Genomic DNA, 20,797 nt, shown 5'->3' with positions numbered 1-20,797 from the left:
CTTTTTAGTGATTTTTATTTGAGTACAGTTGACACCCAGTGTTCCATTAGTTTCAGGTGTACAACTTAGCGACGAGTCAAGGTTCTACATTATGCTGTGCTCAGCACAAGTGAGGCTACCTTCTGCCCTGTTATATCGTCACATCACTATTATAACACTCTTTATTCTTTACGCTCTGCTTTTTGTTCCTGTGACTTAACTCGTTCCCTAACTGGAGGCCCGTACCTCCCGCTCCCCTGCACCGACTCTACTCAACCCCCACTCCCCTCCCCTCGGGCGGGCAGGGTCTGTATTTCTACCCCGAGCCAGGCCCTCTGGGCTGTGCGATGTAAGGGCAGGTGGATGTGAGGCCTTGTGGGAGCGGGCTGGGTATTCGCCAGCTTCTCTTTCGTGGCGGGCACGACTCCCCACCCCCGGCCTACTGCGCAGGTTTGCTTGCAGGGAGCGCAGGCCGGACGCGCTGGAGTTCCCAGCGAGATGCCGTTACGCGATACACTGTGTCTGTGGCGGAGGGGGAGGCTCCGATGAACTCCGGCAGACGTCGAGGCGAATCCAGACGCCAGGCAGGAAGATTCCCAGGGGGCAATCAGCCGCAGCCCCACAGCACGGGCTTTATAGCCGCTTACTTCTTAATCACTTCAAGCGGTAAACCCCCAAGTTTACAAGCTGTTAACTTGACTCGAAAATGAATCACGCCTTAACAAATCAAAACGTCAAGATGGCTTTTCCCGAGCTGCGCATTTATCGGCGTGACGAACACCGGGGCCGCCAAGAGTGGTAACGGGGTCGGGACTCAGCCTTTTACGCTTCCGACGACGCCCTGGCCGGAATGAACTGACAGCGTGGCCATCACTAAGGTGGTCACCTACCTCTTCTCTTAAGACGACGTCTTCTCTCTCCTGCTCTTTAAAGCCCTGGCTTATGCCCTGGGGCATGTGGGGCAGCAGACAAGGTGATGAAATTCAGCCAGGAGACTAAAGCTCCTTCGTGTGGGGAAGGGGTCAGGGTCAGGCCATAGATCGACCGTAAATACTGCACACATTTCGTACGTGCCGTGAATTAAACAGAAAAAAAAAAAAAAATCACCAACTTCTGATCCCACCTGTCGGCAGGGTCTAGCTGAGCGGAGGCGACTGAATACATCCTTCCCTTGCTTGTTGCTGTGCACACGGCCCTCCCTCCTCTGCCCTGCTGTGTACTCCTCTCTCCCCGCCCCCTGGCACTGGGGACCCAGAAAGGCTCAGGGACGTTTTCTTTTCTTTTTGCCAGGTGCCCAGATTCTCCCTGTCATTTCAAGGGGCTCCTTCCCAGATGGAAGTGGCAGCCACTTTGAGAGCCAGTGTGACCGGTCAGAGGGTCAGGAAGGCTCTGGAAAGAACTCTGGGGCCGGAGCACCTTGCCGCCGCTTTTTGCTCCATCTCTGCGAGGCGGTTCTTGGTGAATCAACGTCGGCGGAGGTGCCCAGGGGCTTTCTGGGCACGAGTCAAACGCACATGGATGCCAAGTTCTTGCAGATGCAGACGTGCCAGACCTGGGACAAGGGCACAGGCAGAGAGGCCTCTGTGAGATCGCCTCCAGCAGATAAAATTCCTGGCTCTCCCTGAGGATGGCTCAAGAACAGCCTGCGCAATGCGTATCAAAGGCCATAGGATTTTCACACCATCTGATGGATTCCACGTCTAGAACTTTATGCTGTGGAAAGCACATGGGTGGACCCACAGAGGGAACGATACGGATGTTGGAAGCACTGATGTGTGTACGAAATGCCCAACAACACGGAAAGGTCAAATGAACTTGGATACGTCTAGGCGATGAAACCCTCTGCTGCAGTTAAAAATGCTGATTTGAGGGGCACCCGGGGGGGCTCAGTCAGATAAGCGTCTGACTTCGGCTCAGGTCACGATCTCGCTGTTTGTGGGTGGGAGCCCCGCATCGGGCTCTGTGCTGACAGCTCGGAGCCTGGAGCTTGTCTCCCTCTCTCTCTGCCCCTACCCCACTCATGCTCTGTCTCTCTCTCTCTCCAAATAAATAAATAAACATTAAAAACAATTTTCTAAAAAACGCTGGTTGGAGAGAAGATGCACGCTGGAGGAAAACGCCGGACACAGTAAACGAGCAAAGATTAGAAAAAGCATGTCCCACATGTTTCTGTTATTGTAAAAAAAAAAAAAAAAAAAAAAAAAAAAAAAAAATCAGGCTCTGTCTCCCTCCTTGCAAAGATTGCAGGGATCAAAGCTAAAGTCATGGGTTTTATTACGAGAGTTCTTGTTTTCATTTTTGTGTTTGTCTGATTTTTTTTTTTTCAAGATTCTGACTATGATTATTATTTTATACCAGAAAAAGAAGGGAGGGTGAAGGTGGGGACAGGACCTGGGCAGGCTCAAGCTCCCGGGGCCCTAACGCACCCCTGGGATCTGTCCTGGCCTCCAAAGCTCTCTCCCCCAGACTAACTGCCTCCGCGAAAACCAGGGCGAGGCGCGGTGCTCCCAGAGCAGGCAGCGTTCTAATGGCGAGACGCGTCCCCTGCTTTCCAGGAGCGCAGGGGTCACAGGGGCAGGCCCAGGTCTTCCTCCCGCCCTCTGGCCCCCTTCTGCCAGTTATTCTGGGAAAATGAACTCATGAGTAACTCTCTGGCTTTGTCAAGCACACAAATACCACAAAAAGGTCAGCCTTCTATTTTAGGCCCACTGATAGAAGGAGCACTGGGCTGGGAGTCAGAACTGCAAGTCTGGTCCAAGCTCTGCCCAAATGGCTTCGCGACCTCTCCTCTGTGGGTCTCCACATCTTTATGTGAAAAACAAGACAGTAAGTGAAAATCTCTTGGCTTAAATGGTCAATACTTTTTACCTACAAACACACATATGATCTGAGCACTGTGACCTTTTTGGGAGCAGGCAAAGGAGAAGACGCTGAAAACTATATGTTGAATACACACCCCACTCTCTGGAAAGGACAGCCACTAAAGCTTTCCCTGGGGAGAAGCAGGTTGCTAAGTGAGTCAGGGTCCAGAGCTGGCCGACAGCAGCCCAGGGGGCTCACAGATGTGTCTTGTTTCTCTCACACCAGGCTTACGGTCTTCTTGTTTTACACTGGGAGATTTTTACATACAAATCTGGACTTCTGGCTTTTTCAAAGACAGAAAGATCCGGGGACGCCTGGGTGGCTCGGCTGGGCGTCCGACTTTGGTTCAGGTCATGATCTCATGGTTCGTGGGTTCGAGCCCCACATCGGGCTCTGTGCTGTTGGTGCAGGGCCCGCTTTGGATCCTCTGTCTCCCTCTCTCTCTCCCCCTCAAAAAAAATTTAATAAATAAATAAAAATTAAAACAAATAGGAAGATCTGGCAGTATGGGGCCCCAGTCCCACATGGCAGCAACGGGAGTGGGGAGCAGACTCCCTCCCCCCAACCTGACTTGCTTTGTGCTCCCAGGTGTCTGGTTGTTACACTCTACTTATGCCCAGATTCTTGGTCAAAGAACTTCCCCGGGACTCAGAGAAGTTCCAGACCCCACAGACCTTTTGTGTCGGCTCCTTCCCCAAACCCTCCCCGCTATGGGATCACTGGCAGGGCATTTGACACGGTGCTGCCTGCCTCCAGCGGCCCGCGTGGGTCCTCAGACTGAGCGACAAGGACCACTCACTCTCTGCCTCAGCTGGGATCTTCCCTTGGTTTAGAAGTCGTCTGTGCCTCTTTTCTGGCTTCATAAATCCTTTCCCCATTCCCTAAAGGTCAGGGACAGCCTGGGCAAGGGTTTCTGCTGCGAGCACGGTTAACTATTCTCTCGTCTGGCTCCCGCAGCCTGCCTCATCGGCTCTACAGGAGTGGCCCTCCCGAGTAGGGCCTAAGACCCTTCCCTGCATAGATGACCCTTCCCTGCATAGATGCCTAGGTGGTTTGTACAACGTTCCTCACTTAAAGGGTAACACCTGGGATCCTCTGGGGTCCAGAGGGATTTGGACAGTATTTCTGAGACTATGAGTTGTCTCCAAACACCCAATTTCCCCTTCATTAGTTACAGGACCTGGCAGCTGGGCCTGGCCATGGGGCTAAGTTGTGGACAATGAGATAGAAATGAAAGTGGCACGTCGGATTTTCAGGAAGCCTCCTCCACTGTGCTTCCTGAAACATGGATGTGATAGCTGGAACTCCAGCAGCTGTCTTGGACCACGAGGATGAATCACATATTAGAGATGACAGCACGGAGCCGGTAGAGGTTTGGGTCCCTCACGCTTTGTGCCGTACTTGACGATCTCCACTTCCTCTACTTGAGAGGGAAATAAACATCTTGTCGGGGTCTTTCTTTACTGTGTAGTCGAACCTAATCTTAACTGACAGTTGCAAAAAAGCTTTGTTAGTGCAGGGATGTAAGCCGAGCTTTGCAGGGGCAGGGACTAGCTGGTCTCCAGAGCTGGTGGAGGGAAAGCCGGTCTGCGCTTTCTGGGGGATGCTGGGAGCGGTGGGGTGAGCAGAGAGAAGGAAAGGGGGTAACTGAGATGGGAGAGGTGAACTTCCTCACAACCACCTCCACCAATCTTTGGGAAACGCTCCTTCAACTCTTTCCTTGTGAGGTACAAGTGGACTTTTTAGGTGGTAACCAGGGAAGGGACCGAGTTTCCATCTGGGTTCACACCAGGCCAGGCAGAGATCATGCAAGAGGGCCCAGATCTGAGAGACCAGAGGGTGGGAAGGCTTGCACGTATACAGCTGGAGAACTAGGGGGTGGGAACCAAAGGTTTCCTAAATCTCTGAGGGGCAGGGAGGTCCCAGCTGACCTCTGTCATCTGCCAAGTGCTTGTGCAGTGTTGCAATGCAATTCCTCGGGGGACATCGCTTACGTGCCACCACTTCTGGTTAAAACCTAGACGATGAGAGAACTATGGCGGCAACCGGGGGATTCCACAGGGACCCCGCGGACAGCTGAAGGGGAAGGAACCCGGCTGGCCCGCCTACAGCTCACCCAGGAGGGATTCGGCACTCTGCTAAATGGCACGCGCCTCACCCCACTGCCTCAACCCCTACAGATGCTCTTGCGTACTACCTGCTTCCAGGAAGAATTTGAGGAGGCTTAGATTTTATGTTATTTTTTTTAAGTTGACTTACTTATTTTGAGAGAGAGAGAGAGGGGTGGGGTGGCGTGGGGCACAGAGAGGGAGAGACAGAATCCCAAGCAGGCTCTGTGTTGACCGCAGAGAGCCCGACACAAGGCTCGAACGCACAAACCGCGAGATCGTGACCTGAGCTGAAGTCGGACGCTTAACCGACTGAGCCACCCAGGCACCTCGGTGGCTTCGATTTTAAAACCCAAACCCGAATGCCATAGATACTGAATGCTGAAAGCCACTGAAACACAAACTGAATGATGAGAGTCTACCACTGAAAGGCAGGTGGAAACTGAAAAAGTGCCCCAGAACAGCTGCCGGCTATGGGAAGCTGACCTCACCTGTTTGGCTCTGTGCTTCCTGGGAGCCAAGACCTCAAGGAAAAGCTTCCCCAGTGACCTCACTCTTGTGACACACAGGTTCGCATGCAAGGTTCCTGTCTCTACCCCCTCCCGGAAGACGCTGCTGTCTGCCTGGAGATGGGGCCCCATTCTGGAAATGTAATGGCACCTCACGGCGCTTTTCAAACGTTTCTCCCTCACTGTACACGAGCTAAAAGCAGAACCGCCCCAGCTGCAGGGTGCCTTGCCAGGGGTGGGCTTCTGCTGGCTCTTCTGGACACCGGTGCAGGTCCTACCTTTGAACCTCAGAGACACAGCAGGCGGGTCCCTCAGAGCCTGAAGGCTACGGGCTGCAAGCCCGGGCACGGCAGGGCCAGGCCGGTAACGTCGGTGAACGAGGAGGGGCCGTCTCGAAGGGTGAACGGCCCTCCCCACCCGCCACCTGTCTTCCCTTCTTTGGTTATGATGTGGGCTAGTTCCCTTCTGTCACGAAAAGAAACCCATCATGTGGACACTCGGCCGCTGCGTCGGGGGCGGAGGGCAGAAGGGACTGGTCAAGCGCCCGGAGCAAGCGGGAAAGTGAAGCTCCCCAGCCCCTCCCGACCGCCGCTGCCTGAGAGCACTGGCCTTCGCCTGGCCGCGGTTTCCTGTTCTGCCGGGGAAGCTGGATATGCGGATTTTACGTAAAACCTCCTGATTTTCAGTAGCGTTGACAACTTAATTCAAGTTCCATGTTTTAAACAAGCAGCAGACCACCCCAGCCGAGGGAACCAAGGGCGCCCCCCACCTGTGTGGGCCGTGAGCACGTGTGGCCGAGCACCTGCCATGAGGATTCTGCGTCCGGACTACGTGACTCGGGGGCACTACGGTCTCATGAAGCTGTGCCTCACAAAGGCCCAGGCTTTTTCAGGAAAGAGCTCTAAGATTTTGAGGGGGAAAGCAGCCTGCCCTGGCAAAAGCCAAGATTTACTCATGCTCGTTCCACACCGAGAAGCAGAAAATGAAGCCTGCTGAGGGCCGATTCAGGAGAAGCAACCTGTGCATTTTTGGCGTTCTCCAATGTGAATGAGGCCCATGGGGCCAGGTGCCCCCAGCTGGCCTTTTCGTGACAGGTTTTCACGACACAGCGTTCGTGTTTTCTCACCGCCCCAGCGTTGCTGGGAAACGGTCACACATCGGCATGCCTTGTGACCTCCTCACGCAAGGAACCGAAGACAGCAAGCATGGCCGCCGCAGAGTTTCTTCCCTGGATGGTTCCTTCCATCCAGGACGGTTCCTGGATGGTTTCCTCCCTGGATGGTTCTGCCCTTTCCCCTCCCAGTGCAGTCTGACAGGTGTCCGGGCGGGAGGAGGGCTAAGGAGAACTGAGTTTGGAGCCTCAGCCTGCCGGGGGCCCTGGGCAGACCCCAGAGTCCACAGGGTAGGGCCGACAGACCACACGGAGCTTTCTCGTCCACGCTGTGGACTCAGGAGGCTGGCTCTGAAGCCCACCCCCGGAAAGAGGAGAGTGACGCCCAAGGGTGGTGGGGGCTGGGGGCCATGGAGTCGGGGGCCACACCAGAAAAGCCAAATTACCCCACAAGTCTTCCAAGAGCGTGTGCGTGGGGGACTGAGGAGGCAGGGTTCAGATTCAAGCCCAAGAGTAGCACACCCACAACGGGCCAGGCCAGGCCTGGGTGCCCACCCATGGCTCTTCCAAAGAATTCACACAAAATGAAAGCATCTACCAACACGGGTGCCGGGTTCAGAACCCTGCGGGCCAGCAGGACCCTTGGGGCGTCCCCCACAGCTCCCTCCCTTACTGCGAGGACTCTGAGGTGAGGGTGGAAGACGCGGGAATCTGCCCACAGACCCTTCCGGTTTCCCTTCATGACGAACCACACGTGATTTTCTGCTACAGGGCTGTGTGCACAAAGCTCTGGGCTTTAGGGGTGATCTCCGGGCTTCCCCCCGACAGGCCCCTGAGACCGTTTCTGATTTGCTTCATGTGCACCTCCTGTCTGGTCCAGGGAGCAAATCAGGAGCCTGGGAAATGGGGCATTTCTAATGCCTCCTTTGAGCCGAGCCTGAGCAACGGCACCACGGGTCACGTGACCCCTAGATCAGTGACCGGCTGCACCTGAAAACACCACAAGACTTTTATTTCTGGTTGCATCGAAAGGGGTAACGTGTCCAACGTACAAAAATAGCTGGGACTTGCAGAATCTTTTGGCCTATAGCTTTGTATCCATGGACAAATCCTCTTGGATTCTAAGGACTATACTTGAAAACCTGCAGAAAGGAAAAAACGGCCTTTTAGTATCTTGCTTTCTTTTTGTGCCGTCTCTGCCCCGGCCTTGGCCCTCAAAGTGGTTTTGCTCCCAGGTGAAGCCTGCCTGAGTGGGCCACTACCGACCAGAGAGGCGAAGCCTCGATGGCCCCCTGGCTGCCAGGGAGCGTCTGGGCCGTGTGAACGCCAGCACCTTGCTGTGCCGGCACCCTTTTGGCTGTCTTGAACATGGGACCCTCTCCGGGCCACGGAGGGTCGGCGGCATGTGGGGGGCACGGGGGCACTAGGTCTCTTGAGAGGCTCTTATGGCGGCATCACCTCGCTCTGGAGTTTTAAAACTGAAGGCTGCCAGGACTTGGACTTCATTCCCGAGGCCCGGGCCCCCGCCGCGCCCAGCCCCCTGCCCTTTCCGGTGGTATTACCGTCTGTACATTAGCAAGCAGAGAGCTCCCCAACACTCTCTCAGCAAAGGCATTAGAAAACTCAGCAGTGGCCATCTCGACTGCCTCTCTACTAAGGCAGGAACCAGGGCTGAAAGAGCAGGGAGAGGGAGGCGGATTAGACAGTTGTCAGGGCGGAGGGGTCACCGACCCCTGACTCCTGCGGTCCCAGCGCCCGACGGGGCAGAAGCTGGAGCCACTGGCCAGGGCGGGGGTGGGTCACCTTGCTGGCAAAGGATGCCTCCCCCCCCCCACCCCCCCCACCCCCCCACCGCGGCTCTCGCCAGCCTTGGGAGCGCCTGGTTCTTTCTGCCGAATTGTTCGTCTCCCCAGCCGTGCTCTGTGCACTCGGGCCACAGCAGGGTTAGGGCCACGCCGACGTGCACGCCCGCCTCGTGTGTTCTACAGAGTGGCGGTGTGCACGGGGGCCAGGGAACGCGTGTGGGTCTTCTGCAGAAGGCACGTGCCCTCGGCACAGACTTAATAAATACGCTCCCAAAGCAGAGCCCCACACCCGTGGACCCGTTGGCGCGTGCACTTTGCGAGGACCCGGGCTCCGCAGAGTCGGGTGGTTAACTTCTGCAGCCGGGCTACGTCACCAAAGCTCCTCCTACCGGGTGATTTAACGGATCGGGGTTGGGCCCCACCAGCAGATGACGACGTCCCGTTCCACGTCATCTACAAAAAGAACTGGAGACACTCTCTCCAACTACGCGAGTCCGACAGAATCAGTGTGTCCAGAGCCGTACAGAGATCGCGGTGGAAGGGGGCCCAGAACAATCTTCAAAAGCCATAACCCAGGTCCTCGAGTGGACAGGGACTTTATCGGCTTCTGTCGCGGCACACCCGCGGGACACAGGCAAGCGGGCAGCTGTGCACACAGCTCTGTCATCCGCGAGGGAGGAGCCTCGAGATCACACGCTTGGCTCTGGGCCCGTAGGTCCCACTCCGGGCACTGGGCATGGGGCACAGGGTGGGGAAAGCGCCCGGGGTCTGGCCACCCCACACGGACGTGCGAGTACAGGGGGGCCGCTTCACGCTGCAGGCCGGTGTGCGCTCCCGTGTCAAGGGGGTGACAGCAGCACACCTGGCCGAATGCGATGACACAGGTCACGTGTTCAGGTGGTGCTGGCCGTTCTGATTACTTAACAGACATGTGTCGCACCTAGACCTCGGGTCCAATGAGGCAAGAATTGAGGATTTTCATCTTTGTCTTTTCTTTTTTCCTTTTTACATAAAAAAATTTTTTTTAACATTTATTTTGTTTTTTTTGAGAGAGAGAGACAGACAGAGTATGAGCAGGGGAGGGGCAGAGACAGAGGGGGACATGGAACCTGAAGCAGGCTCCAGGCTCTGAGCTGTCAGCACAGAGCCTGACGCAGGGCTCACGACCTGAGCCAAAGTCGGATGCTTTGAGCCACCCAGGTGCCCCTCCCGTGTCTGTGTGTCTTTCCTTACCCGCGGTGGGGTATGTCTCTTGGCTCTCTAGAGAAAACGGCACGACACAAAGCAAGCTTCTTCCTCCTGTGCTCAGTTGTGACCAGAGATCTTAGGAGTCAATGAAGACAAAGTTCAAGAGATGTATATGCAAACCGTAGATAAGAGGATGGGATTCTTGTTATTTTCATCAGGAGCCTCAGAATCTCATTGGTCACGTTTGGGTTCAAGACACGCGTGCCTGTGTTCTGTCTTTGCTTAGGTGGAGCTGAACGCAAGTGTCCTTTTGAAAGATGTGCGCTGGGAAACACTCACGGGAGGAAGGGGAGGTGACAGCCACCTGGGCCTCCGAACGAGTGGCTTTCCCCGGATCTCTGTTCCTCGGTCCCCACCACATCCCGTGTACGTCCGTGTGTAGGTCTGTGTGTCGGTGCACGCACACGCGTGCTCCCTCCCCAGCTTACAGTCATCTTTTCGTTTCTAAAAGGCAACTGCTTCCAAAAAACGCTTGGAAATGATCTTGGCACTTAAGGGGGTGTGTGTCTTCTCAACAGAAAGCTCCGGGCAAGGGGGCTTGCGAGGCCTTGGAGGGGGCTTCTCTGACGGGCCCCACTTGCCCCGCTTTCTCTTTGTGCTTCCCTGCAAATGCTAAGCTAATGTGTTCGACGCTGAAATCACCCAGGCGATTCTGCATTTGTAGTTTTCACTTATTTTTTTTTTAGTATTATTAATATTTCATCATAAAAGTATTGATTTCCTTTAACTAAGAGACTTTAAAGTTTGCTGCATCCTTAAGCATGATTTTATTATGTCTTGGGGCCAAATGTTTTTTCCTCCCCCCGCCAAAGGAATGCTTTTCCTTTCACATAATGTGTGTCGAGAAGAAAAAAGGAATTGATTCACAGAATTCTGCATTCTAGGCAACTTTTAAGGAACGTATCTAGTAGGTACACTGGATAGACATCTCCTAAACGTGAGCACGGGGTCTCACTGCTGAGCCTTTTTGTTAGAGGTAAGAGCCCGAGCACAAAATTTGTGTTAACATGAGTCAGCTCTAAGAGGAGCTGAAATGGGGCAATTATGACAACTCCAGAGATGACCTTGAAGCTTAAGAAACTCCTCACGGGTACCCCAGGATTCATCGAAGCCCCACTTCTCCCGTGGTCTTCCCTCTTCCTTTCAGAAAGCCAATAGCAAACGAGAAGACGTCCTGCAGGAATAGGTTGCTTAGCAGAGGTTTCGTCTCCCTCCCATGTGGGGCCCCGGTGTCAGAGCCTGGCTGTGGACACAAGCAAAGGGCGCCCGGGTTTCACAGGACCCGTCCAGGAAGCAGGCGGAGGGCACTAACTGGCAAACCAAATGAAGCGCTCTGAAATGTTTAAATATTGAACATCCTCCTTCTCCTTCCTCCACATTCATTATTAAGTGGGACCCACACATCACTGTGCGCCTCGATTTCACTTCTTCCCAAGAATCCATGACCCAGTGGACAGTGCTCGGGGCGGGCGAGTGGGGGTGGGGCTGAGATTTGGGTTTTTTTTCTTTCATATCCTCGCTGGAAATCCTTTACGGTCAGCTTGTTTTTAGAGCCATGAATTCCTGGAAACGTCTCAGCCTTTCAATGACCCCTGGCGCCCGAATGCAGATGATTAGTGCCCCAAATATTGACAGACCGGACTTTTTTTCCCCTTCCCAACAAGGGAGCAGTGTCAGAGCGAGGCAGCGCGGAAGATGCTGCGGCCACCGGACAAGTGAGGCTGCACCAACGTCACTCGCACAGGCGATCTATTATTTGGGACCCTGTGGCTCCCTCGGCCTCACCTAGGTAGGAACAGCGCCCACCGTGCCAATGTCCGAAGTGCCCGGTTTAAAACAAAAAAATCTGTCTACAGCTACTGGATGTCCTTTGCTCAGCTATGAGACACGGGGAGGGAGGCTGGTAGTGACACAAAGCACATGAGATGTCAGCAGTCTGGGCCCGCCGCCAGAAAACTCAAGAGCCGGGCCCGGCGTCACTCCTTGCGAAGAGGAACCTTCGGGACTGGAAAGATAAACCTAAATAAAATCTTTCCATGAAACAAGGCAGCACCTTTTCTTGGGAACAAAAAAAGGGGGGCCAGGGCGAGCCATCCGTCACGCCCGTGCGGAGAGCGGCCGCCCTCCTTTGGAGCTGCCCGCGGGGTGAGCTGGTTGCAAGCAGTCGCTGTTCTTGGGCTTTTATCTGTTCAAGTGAAATCGTCCCAAATGACCGGCCTACGGCTTCCACTTTCTTTTAAAAGACAGTACTACATTTGAGATCGATGTTTTCCCCTGAAATGCTGGCTAAATTTATCCTTCCCTGCATCCTGCTCTCTGGTCTCTGCACGAAGCTGGCGAGAGCAACGCCGGCCCGGCCTTGCTGAGTGAAGCGTCTGTTTTGCAACGCTCCCTCGCAGCTGGGAGCGCTCAAGCACCCAGCCCTGCCTGTCCCTTTGGTCACCGTGGACACCAAGCCCCCAGGTCTCCTAAGGGTTCCTCTGCTTCCTCACTCTCTAAAGTCCCTGTGAATCAAGGCCCCGGCTCCCCGAGTTCTTTACCCCAGCTCTCCCAATCTACCCCGAAAAGCCATCGGGTTGGCTGGCTTTCAATGGCTCTAGAGGACCCCCTCCCTGGCCGGCCCCTGCCCCCCCAAAGCGGCTGAGTGCTCATTATTGGATTGCCTTTCGAAGCAGCGGGACGACGGAGGCTGCCGTGGGCTTCGCGGGCTGAACTAAACCAGAGAACTTACTTCTCTCTCCTGGTCTGGCTTGGCAAGCTGCCCTGTGAGTGAAATGTCACTGATTGATTTAGTGCCTGATGCCCAGAAAGCCCAGTATTTCTGAAATCTTTATTCCCTATATGCGGTTGCAAGAGAACATGCCCTAAACAGACACTTTGAGCTCCGGCTTCTGTTTTGCTGTTAACCTGTGGACTCTCTTTTTGGCAGGAGTAAGAGATAAAATAGAAATAAGGCTGGACAGAGGAATGCACGCGGCCAGGCCGGCAGGCAGGCGCATGCGTGCTGGGAGAACGGTTCTGCCTGGAGGCACCATGCGGCTGGCCTGTCTGGAGAGCCGCGCTGAGCGCAAGTGTGGGGTACAGGTGTGGGCAGCTGGGCACCCCTTGCCCCACTCCGCTTTCTGGACAGCAACCTGGCAAGGCATTGTCAGGAGCCTTCAACAGGGGCATTCTCGCGGACTCTAAGAAGCGGTTTCCAAAGGAGTAACTGGAAGCGTGGACAAAGATTTCTGTACAAGGGTGGTCATCACAGAGCGAGGCATAGTGCACCAGAAACGACCTAAGCAGCCAGCATAAATGGCCTGGCTAGGTCAATTTCGGCTAAACTTCAGACCTTCAAGAGTTGAACTGTGTCTCCCCCCAAATCCTCATGCTGAAGCCCTTATTCCTCAGAACGTGGCCTTATTTGGAAACGAGGTCATCCGCAGACAGGAGTAGTTGAGACGGGGTCTTAAGGGGTGGGCTCTAATGCCTTAGGAAAAGGGACGGCGTGGACACAGAGCTGTGCCGGGGACAGCTGCGTGGGAAGACGAAGGCACACATCGGGGGACCCTTGCAGGAGCCAAGGAGCAACGAGACTGCCGGCCAGCAAAACGCCAGACGGGGGACGTGATTCTGCCATGACAGCGACGGTGTTAAGAACAAAACCCCACAACCCAGCAGCTCTGATCCTGGGCTGCACGTGTGCACAGAGAGGTGCATCCGAGGATGCCCACGGCAGCGCTGCCCGGGAGAGTGAAAATCTAGAAATGACCCAACGCCCAAAGACACCCCCGCGCCCACACTGCACGGCCAGGGAAAGGAATGAGTGAAATCTGTACCCACTGACACGGAAAGCTTTTTACTCACAGTGGTGTCCGAAATTTAAGTTGCAGAAGGATAATCAGGATTAGAATTATTTTCAGGTTTAAGAAAAAGTTGGGGGGGGGGGTGAACCCACAGCATAAGACAATTATAGATCCATGACTTCTTATCCTAAATCCTTGAGGCCAGACATGTTTTTATTTATTTAGTTAGTTTTTATTTATTTTGAGAGAGAGAGAGAGAGAGAGAGAGAGAGAGAGGGAGAGAGAGAGAGAGGGAGGGAGAGAGAGGAGGGACAGAGAGACGGAGAGAGAATCCCATGCAGGCTCTGCCAGCACAGAGCTCCATGCGGGGCTTGAACCCACAAAGCCATGAGATCATGACCTGAGCTGAAACAGCTTAACCGACTGAGCCACCCAGGCGCCACAGGCCAGATGTGTTTTAAAGCTTAGAATCTTTAAGGGTTAAAGGGCCATGTGGCACACACATATACGTTAAGTCACACCCTTGGCTGGTCTCAGGCAGCCAAAGCCCCAAATATTGCATTTCTGCAAGAAATAAAACACATATATTCACAATAAATGGCATCTGCGACTCTTGCAAATAACTCACAAATAGTTCAAGGCAGATTCCGCCACCAAGTGAGTTAGGAAAAATCTTTTTTTTCCCCCCAGTGCTGTTTGGGCTTCAGAATTGCAGAGAAGGTTATGGGCACACGCAGAGAATGCAACGGCACACAGAAGGCTCTGGAAGGAGAGAAGCCAAACCGTGGGATGTCTGGGGAAGGGTGGGAACAGGGAAGAGTATTTAAAGGGGACTTAAGTCCCATTTGTAATGATATGATTTTTTCTTCTTTTTTTTTTTTTTTTTTTTTTTTTTTTAATGAAGAATCCACTCATGTATTTCTTGGGTGGCTAAAAATCAGGGAAAAAAGAGAAGACACAGATGGGAAGAAAGCGGAAATATTTACAACGCGTTTCTCTCGGGCGGCAGGACTGTGGGGGTTTTTTTCTTCCTGTCCCTCTACGGTTTGCATCGATAATCCTCCACGTTCAGATACGAGCGCACACATGAACAGAGCGGGCCTGCGGTGAAGGCAGGACAGCCGACTGGTGACCGGCCCCGTCCCTCTCTGTCATCGGCAGCTCATCCCCAGGGCCTTGGCGGCCTCGAAGGGCAGCTCTGGGACCCGCCGTCACCACCGCCCCCAGGTCGCTCCTGCTCGGAGACTCTGCGCGCCTCCATCACCGCGAGACACGGCCCCTCCCCGGGGGGCTGCTCACACCCCGGCCACTTTGATTCATCATCTCACTTACTCTCTCTGTCCTTTATTTTTCTGCCCTCGTTGGCCTTTGATTGCTTTTCGGGAGTTTATCATATTGAACTTTTATCCCCTTCCAGGAAACTCTATTCTGTTTTTTTTCTTCCCTGCCACAATTAATAAATAATCGTGAGAGCACTTCTTTGGACAGAAGCACATCCCAGACGGAACTGCCGGACTGTGTCTTTTGGGCCCCTCTGGGCCTGTGAAGGGCACATCGCCTGTCATGGAGAAGGGGCATTTCAGTCTGTCGCCGCACCGGGGGGCAGGGAGGGCGCCAGCGGGGTTCACATTGCGTACATTCTTGACCCTCCAAGACTGCTGTGCTCGCCCGGCCATCCTCCAGGGGGAGGCCGGGCAGGACGAGTGCTGGCCGGGAGGGGGGCACTCAGCGCCGGGGTACAGCCAGGGAAACAGAGTGCAGGGCTGTGGAGACAGGTGGGTTCAAATCCCAGCCTGCTGCGGATGGCCTGTGCGGCCTTGAGCCGCCATTTCCCGGGGTGCAGTAGGAGAAGGCAATCCCCACCTCACGCGTGGCAGACGTGCACAGAGCCACGCTTAGCACAGGCACTGGCGTGTACCAACTGCTTGCCACATGGGAGCCGGCCCCACTAGATGGTAGCACCAGCCACGGCTCTGAGCATTTGTCTCCGGACAACCTTCACCCCTTTCTGCCACTAGCCCTCATCATCTCTCAGCCTTTGGGATCCGATTTGTAATAAGCTTTAAAAAAATGTTTATTTTTGAGACAGAGAGAGACAGAACATGAACGGGGCGGGGCAGAGAGAGAGAGGGAGGCACAGAATCCGAAGCAGGCTCCGGGCTCCGAGTTGTCGGCACAGAGCCCGACGCGGGGCTCGAACCCACGAACCTCAAGATTGTGACCTGAGCCCAAGTCGGACGCTCAGCCGACTGGGCCACCCAGGCGCCCCGAGGGATCATCTTTTTAAAAAGTCCCTGGAGGAGCTGGACAGAGTGGCCGACATTTCGTCTGCCGACACCAGGAAGCGACTCCTGAGCGACGAACAGGTGGTGTTCACCTGTTTTCTGTCTCAAACGCGTAACACAAACTGCTGGCCACTTCAGAGATTTTCGACAAATGCTCGAAGCGGTGATTCTAATACCTACTTTCTTTCCCAGAAGTCTTGCTTCTGAGGTCAGACCACAAACAATAGAGATTTCTGGAAAGGTATGAAATACAAACTTATCTCATAATTTACAGGAAAGGAAAGGGAACAAGAGGCTATTTTACCAGTAAGAGCGGAGTATTTTCTTCAAAGTCAAAAGTAATTGGAAAAAAAAAGGCAAATTTTAGGGAAGAGGGAGGGTGCCAGGTGAGTCTGGATTGCATCAAGGTTTCCAGATTATTCCTGTGTTGTGCGTTCCAATCCGCCTCCCCCCCCCCACCAATATCCAATATCTGGACCACTTTAAGGAAAATGCTGCATAAACTGGACCATTTTATGATGAAACTAGGATGCAAATGAGAGAACCTGGTCTTTAGAGAACGATGACAGCTTTGGGACAGCCTGAGTAGTTTAGAACTGTTTTAAAAAATACGACAGCTTTACCAAGCCATACTTCACACACTGGACAATCTACGCATTTTCAAGGTACAATCCAGTGATTTTTAGTCTACTCACAGAAATGTGCAATCCCACTACACCGCCCCCTTCTAACTACTTACGATTATGACTTGTAGCAAGGGGGTTACGAACACATGTACCCCCAGCTCCGCTGAATGAACCTTGCAAAATCCCTCCCACTCACACGGAAAGAGACGTGCTGGGAAGGACCAGGCACCTTCCTGGGAAATAGGGCCAGACTCGGCACCACTCTCATCTGGCCAGGGCGGAAAGTGACAACAGAGGGGAATTCTGTGCCCAAACTGGTGGCAGGCTATCACCCGGACAGCATTGTTTTCATTCTTTGGGGATCTGGGCAGCCTGTGGGCCCAGGCGTCAACAGCTCTCCCGTCTGTGTGGCCTCCTGTCTGGGATGGATTCCTGCCCAGCTCTGCTTCTCCACTTCCTCCCAGGTCAACAACCCTCCCTCGGAGATGCTTTCCTGGACTCTCTGTCCCGGTCGGATCCCTTTGTGGCGTAGTATCCTAGCTCTCAGCTGATGCCTTCAGGGCCCTGGCCATGTTTGGCATCTACGGGATCCTCGGGGCCTGGGAGCTCAAAAGGGGACTGGTCTGTTCAGCATACCCCTGGGTCCACAGTGAACAATGTCTAGCACGTAAAGGGGGTATTGAAGATTTGGTGGTTCCATCCATCCATCGATCTCTCTCTCTTCCTCTCCGTACACCCACCCACCCATCCCATGCATCCTTCCATGTATCCATCCACCCACCTGCCCATCCATCCATCTACCCACCCACCCGTCCAGGACTTCCCAAGCACCATCTGTATGGTACCCCATCCCAGTGAAGCTCCAGGAGCTGGGCAATTAGCAGAAAACAAAACACAGTGTCGGCTCTCTTGGAGCTACAGTCCAATAATGGGCTGGGGAAGGACGGGGTGCGGGGTAGGCAGACAATGAAGAAAGGGAAGACACTGGGAGGAAATGAGTGTTCTGACGAGAACTGAGCGGGACAGGGGTACCTGGAGTGCCGGGAGCAGGGCAGGGCTATGATGTGCACAGGCTGCTCAGGAAGAGCCCGGAGACAGAGAAGTCTGGGGAACAATCCTAAGGCAGTGAGGACAGAGCCACACAGGTACCTGGGACGACAGTGCTCAGTGCAGGGGATGGAAAGCAGGGCATGCCCGGCCACATCGAGGCTCGGCCAGAGGCTCCTGTGGCCACCCTGGAGTTCGTCAGGGGGACAGTGGAGAGGGGTGAGGTCTAGAGGGTCTAGATTGTGTGGGACCCCGGGGGCCACTGTAAGGAGTTTGTTTTTCGAGTGAAATGGGAGCCAGTGATGGATTTAGGCAGAAGACACACATGATCTGACTTATACCTGAAAAGGATCTTTCTAGCTATGGTGCTGGGAACATACTGAAGAGGCAGAGATTGTGAAGGCCAAGGTCAGGAGTCAGCAAACAACATCCTGCAGGCCAAATCCCAAATCAGGCAATGGGCCTGTTTTTCTAAGTGAAGATTCACTGGAAGTGGCCACACCTGCTCATTTACATATTATACAAGGTGCTTTGGCTGCAAAGGCAGTCAGGCTGTGACAAAGACCGCGTGGCCGGCAAAGCCTAAAATATTGACTGCCTGGCCCTTTAAGAAAAGTGAGCCAACCCCAGCCTAGGAGATGGGTACAGGGGTGGGAGGGACTGGATTCTGACCACATTTCCGAGGTGAGGTACGCTAACAGGCCGGGTGAGCTTTAGCCCTGGAGTGCATGAGTGCTCTGTGTGAGAACTTGTTTCCAGCGGCTGCTTCTTTCCAGCTAAGTATAGGTCATCAGATCCCATGGGCAGCCCAGCCTGGGGCCGATCCCTGGGAATGACGGTCTTCCCGCTCCCAGGGCTGTGGGAGCCCTGGTCAGTTCGGAAGGCAGCCGTAAACACCCGCGCCCTCCTTCCCCGACTTGGAGCCCATGAGCGGCCCCCGTGGCCTCGCTGATGAAGTCCAAGATGGTCAACCCTGCGCAGGAGGTCATTCCCAGGTGGCCTCATCTCCTGCCCCACACATCTCAGGCTGCTTGCGGGACCCACACGCGTACCACGGTTTTCACAGCCCAGAGCCTGCCATCTGCCCAGGATGCCCCGTGTTTAACCTAGCCCATCTGTCAAGACCTCCTTCCAGAACCTTCCTTGCCCTCCAATTCTGGTTGGGCCGGTGCCCCTGTGGGGCTCCCACACCATTGCAGTGAGGCTCAGACTGTGTATTGAGAGCGCGACAGGTGTCCTGAAGTGTGATGAACACCAGCCTCTCCTGAAACCGGGCCCAGGGCAGCAGATGTATCTGCTCCCAAACTCTGAAGGCCCGGGCAGCCCTCACTCGCTGCTCTGATGGGAGAGAGCCGGTCTGGACGCAAGCCCCGCTCTCCAGGCCGTCAATCCATCTCTGTGCTACAGGTGACGGAGCTGGTAACAGGGGTGCATCAGATCTACGCAGGAGGGACCTCGGTCACGGTGGGCCCCATGCCGCACAACCCAGCGGTAAGAGTGCGGTGAGGATGGGCGTATTAAAGAAACGACAATCAGGCCACGGCATTTCACCCCAGGGGTCGCCCAGACTCTCTTGTAAAGCCACCTGAGAGAAATTCAGTGAGATGCCTTCCTCTCTCATAGCGTTCTCAAGACCGGAGGGCTTTTAGAACAAGTCAGGGAGCCTCACAAAACACCAGTGACCCTCTCCTCGCTTTAACTGGGCTGCACCTGGCATGGACATGGGGGCTTTTCAAATGCTCTCAAGGCGATTCTAGAAACGCGTAGCCAGGGCGGGACTCCATGCTGCTAAAAGGCTGTGCTGCTGCCCCCAGGAAACCACAAGGGCGGGTCCCGTGGGCCTCTCCAGCTGAGTGAGGGTGTCCTAGGCGGCTGACTTCCTGACCACCCAGCTGGACAGGCCCACCTGCCCGCAGAGCAAGGAGCTGCCCCAAAGGCCAGGCCGAGCTGAGCAGGCCCCGCTGCCTCTGGCCGCAGCAGAACGAGGCCACTCTCCAACCTGAGGCTGGAGGGACGCCCCCGACGCCGCCCGGAGCGCTGGGCCTCTCTCTCCGCTCCTTGGGGAAGGCACTGCTGTGCCTTGTGTGTGCTGCAGTCCTGACCAAGGCTCAGGGGGGTGCTTCCTCTAAGCTCGATGGAGCGGGGTCCGGAGCCAAGCTGAGGGGTTTGCTGAAAAAGTGCTGAGCGCCAGGGATAGGACGGATAGGACGCACTTGCAAAGTATGGTTTTGGGCTTCCAGCTGTTTGCGAATTAGAGGTCGGGAACTTAGAATTCTCGCCCAATGGGCCTGTTGGCCACGGGATCCTGATCCTTCCGGCAGGCCTCTAAGCCACATGAGCGATAACACAGGACAGGGAGGAAGAGTAACAACCAGGACGTGGAGAAGAGGGAGCCCGGCAAGGGCGCGGGCTGGGGTCAGGCGGAGGTAAGCGGGCACTGGGGACGCTGACCTGCTGTGCAAGTCCAGGTAACCCCCCCAGGCTGAGGAAACTTTGACTGCAAAGTGAGCGTAAGCCTGCCGCTCCCTAGGCTCACAAGGCGAGATAACGATCCCACGGAGCAGGCCTGGTACAGAGTTCGAAGCACAAAAGGTGGCCCATCGATGGCAGCAGCAATGGGGAGCCTGGCCTCTGTCACAGTGATGGGAGCCGGGGAGCGCCCTCACTCTGTGCTCAGCTCCTCTGCACACGCCGTCCCCTGCCTGGAACACCTCGTCCCCGCCCATCCAGTTTGCTCCAAGGAATCCTCCCGCCCTCAGCCCCCACCACGTACCCAGGGAAGCCTCCCTGATCCCCGCAGGCTCCCTAGCAGTGGCTAATCATTTACTGGTACAAACGGATGAATAAGGCCTGTTCTTTTTACCAGACTGCGAGCTCCGTGTGGCAGGGCCAGGGGTGTCTGGTAGGCTCCTGGCTGTTACCTCAAACCCAAGCCCAGCACCTGCCACACAGCAGACGCTCGGTGCACGCAGCCTGAACAACAGAATACATGAAAAGGTGAACTTCATGGTCTTCCACAGAAGCCCATCTTTGGGGGGCCATGATGGCAACGAGATGCAGAACTCCCCAAACTCACATCACTGAAGAGCTGAGCTACACACAGGGCCAGCCCTAGAACCTTCCGGAAGGTTGCCAAACTCTTCCCTGACTGGCAGACCTTAAATCTCCGTTGCAGGGGCCCCTGTGTTCAGCTGGTGCACAAGCGTTTCCCACTGCAGGTCGGCGCCTTATTATTGTTACTTTGAAGCGTTCTGGCGGAGAGCCAGCCCAGGCTGCGAAAAGCAGGAGAATAAGCTGTTAATGCCTCACACCTACTGGGCAGATGTCAACTGGCCCGGGGAAGCCTAGACAACCACTTAGTGCTGCCAGCCAAGCGGAGGCATCTCGGGCCTGATTTATCAGCGCGCCTCCACAGGCGTGCTCAGAAAA

At 54.8% G+C, this 20,797-nt stretch overlaps 1 protein-coding gene and 1 long non-coding RNA gene across 10 annotated transcripts in view; both read right to left on the bottom strand.

Annotated features, from left to right (window-relative positions):
* The window catches only part of CLEC16A (C-type lectin domain containing 16A), a 201,717-nt gene that overhangs the window by 15,354 nt on the left and 165,566 nt on the right, over positions 1-20,797 (bottom strand). The window lies entirely within an intron of this gene.
* Positions 7,563-8,362, bottom strand: LOC109278320 (uncharacterized). The gene is made up of 2 exons (XR_002085606.2): positions 8,132-8,362; positions 7,563-7,711 (listed from the first exon to the last, which is right to left on the bottom strand). It is a non-coding gene; the product is annotated as an uncharacterized LOC109278320 (long non-coding RNA).

This window comes from Panthera pardus, unplaced genomic scaffold, assembly GCF_024362965.1.
Source record: "Panthera pardus isolate Hobbes unplaced genomic scaffold, ASM2436296v1 HiC_scaffold_5, whole genome shotgun sequence".
NCBI classification, from domain to species: Eukaryota; Metazoa; Chordata; class Mammalia; order Carnivora; family Felidae; genus Panthera; species Panthera pardus.
The sequence above is the reverse complement of the archived record's forward strand: the minus strand, read 5'-3'. Positions and strand labels throughout refer to the sequence as shown.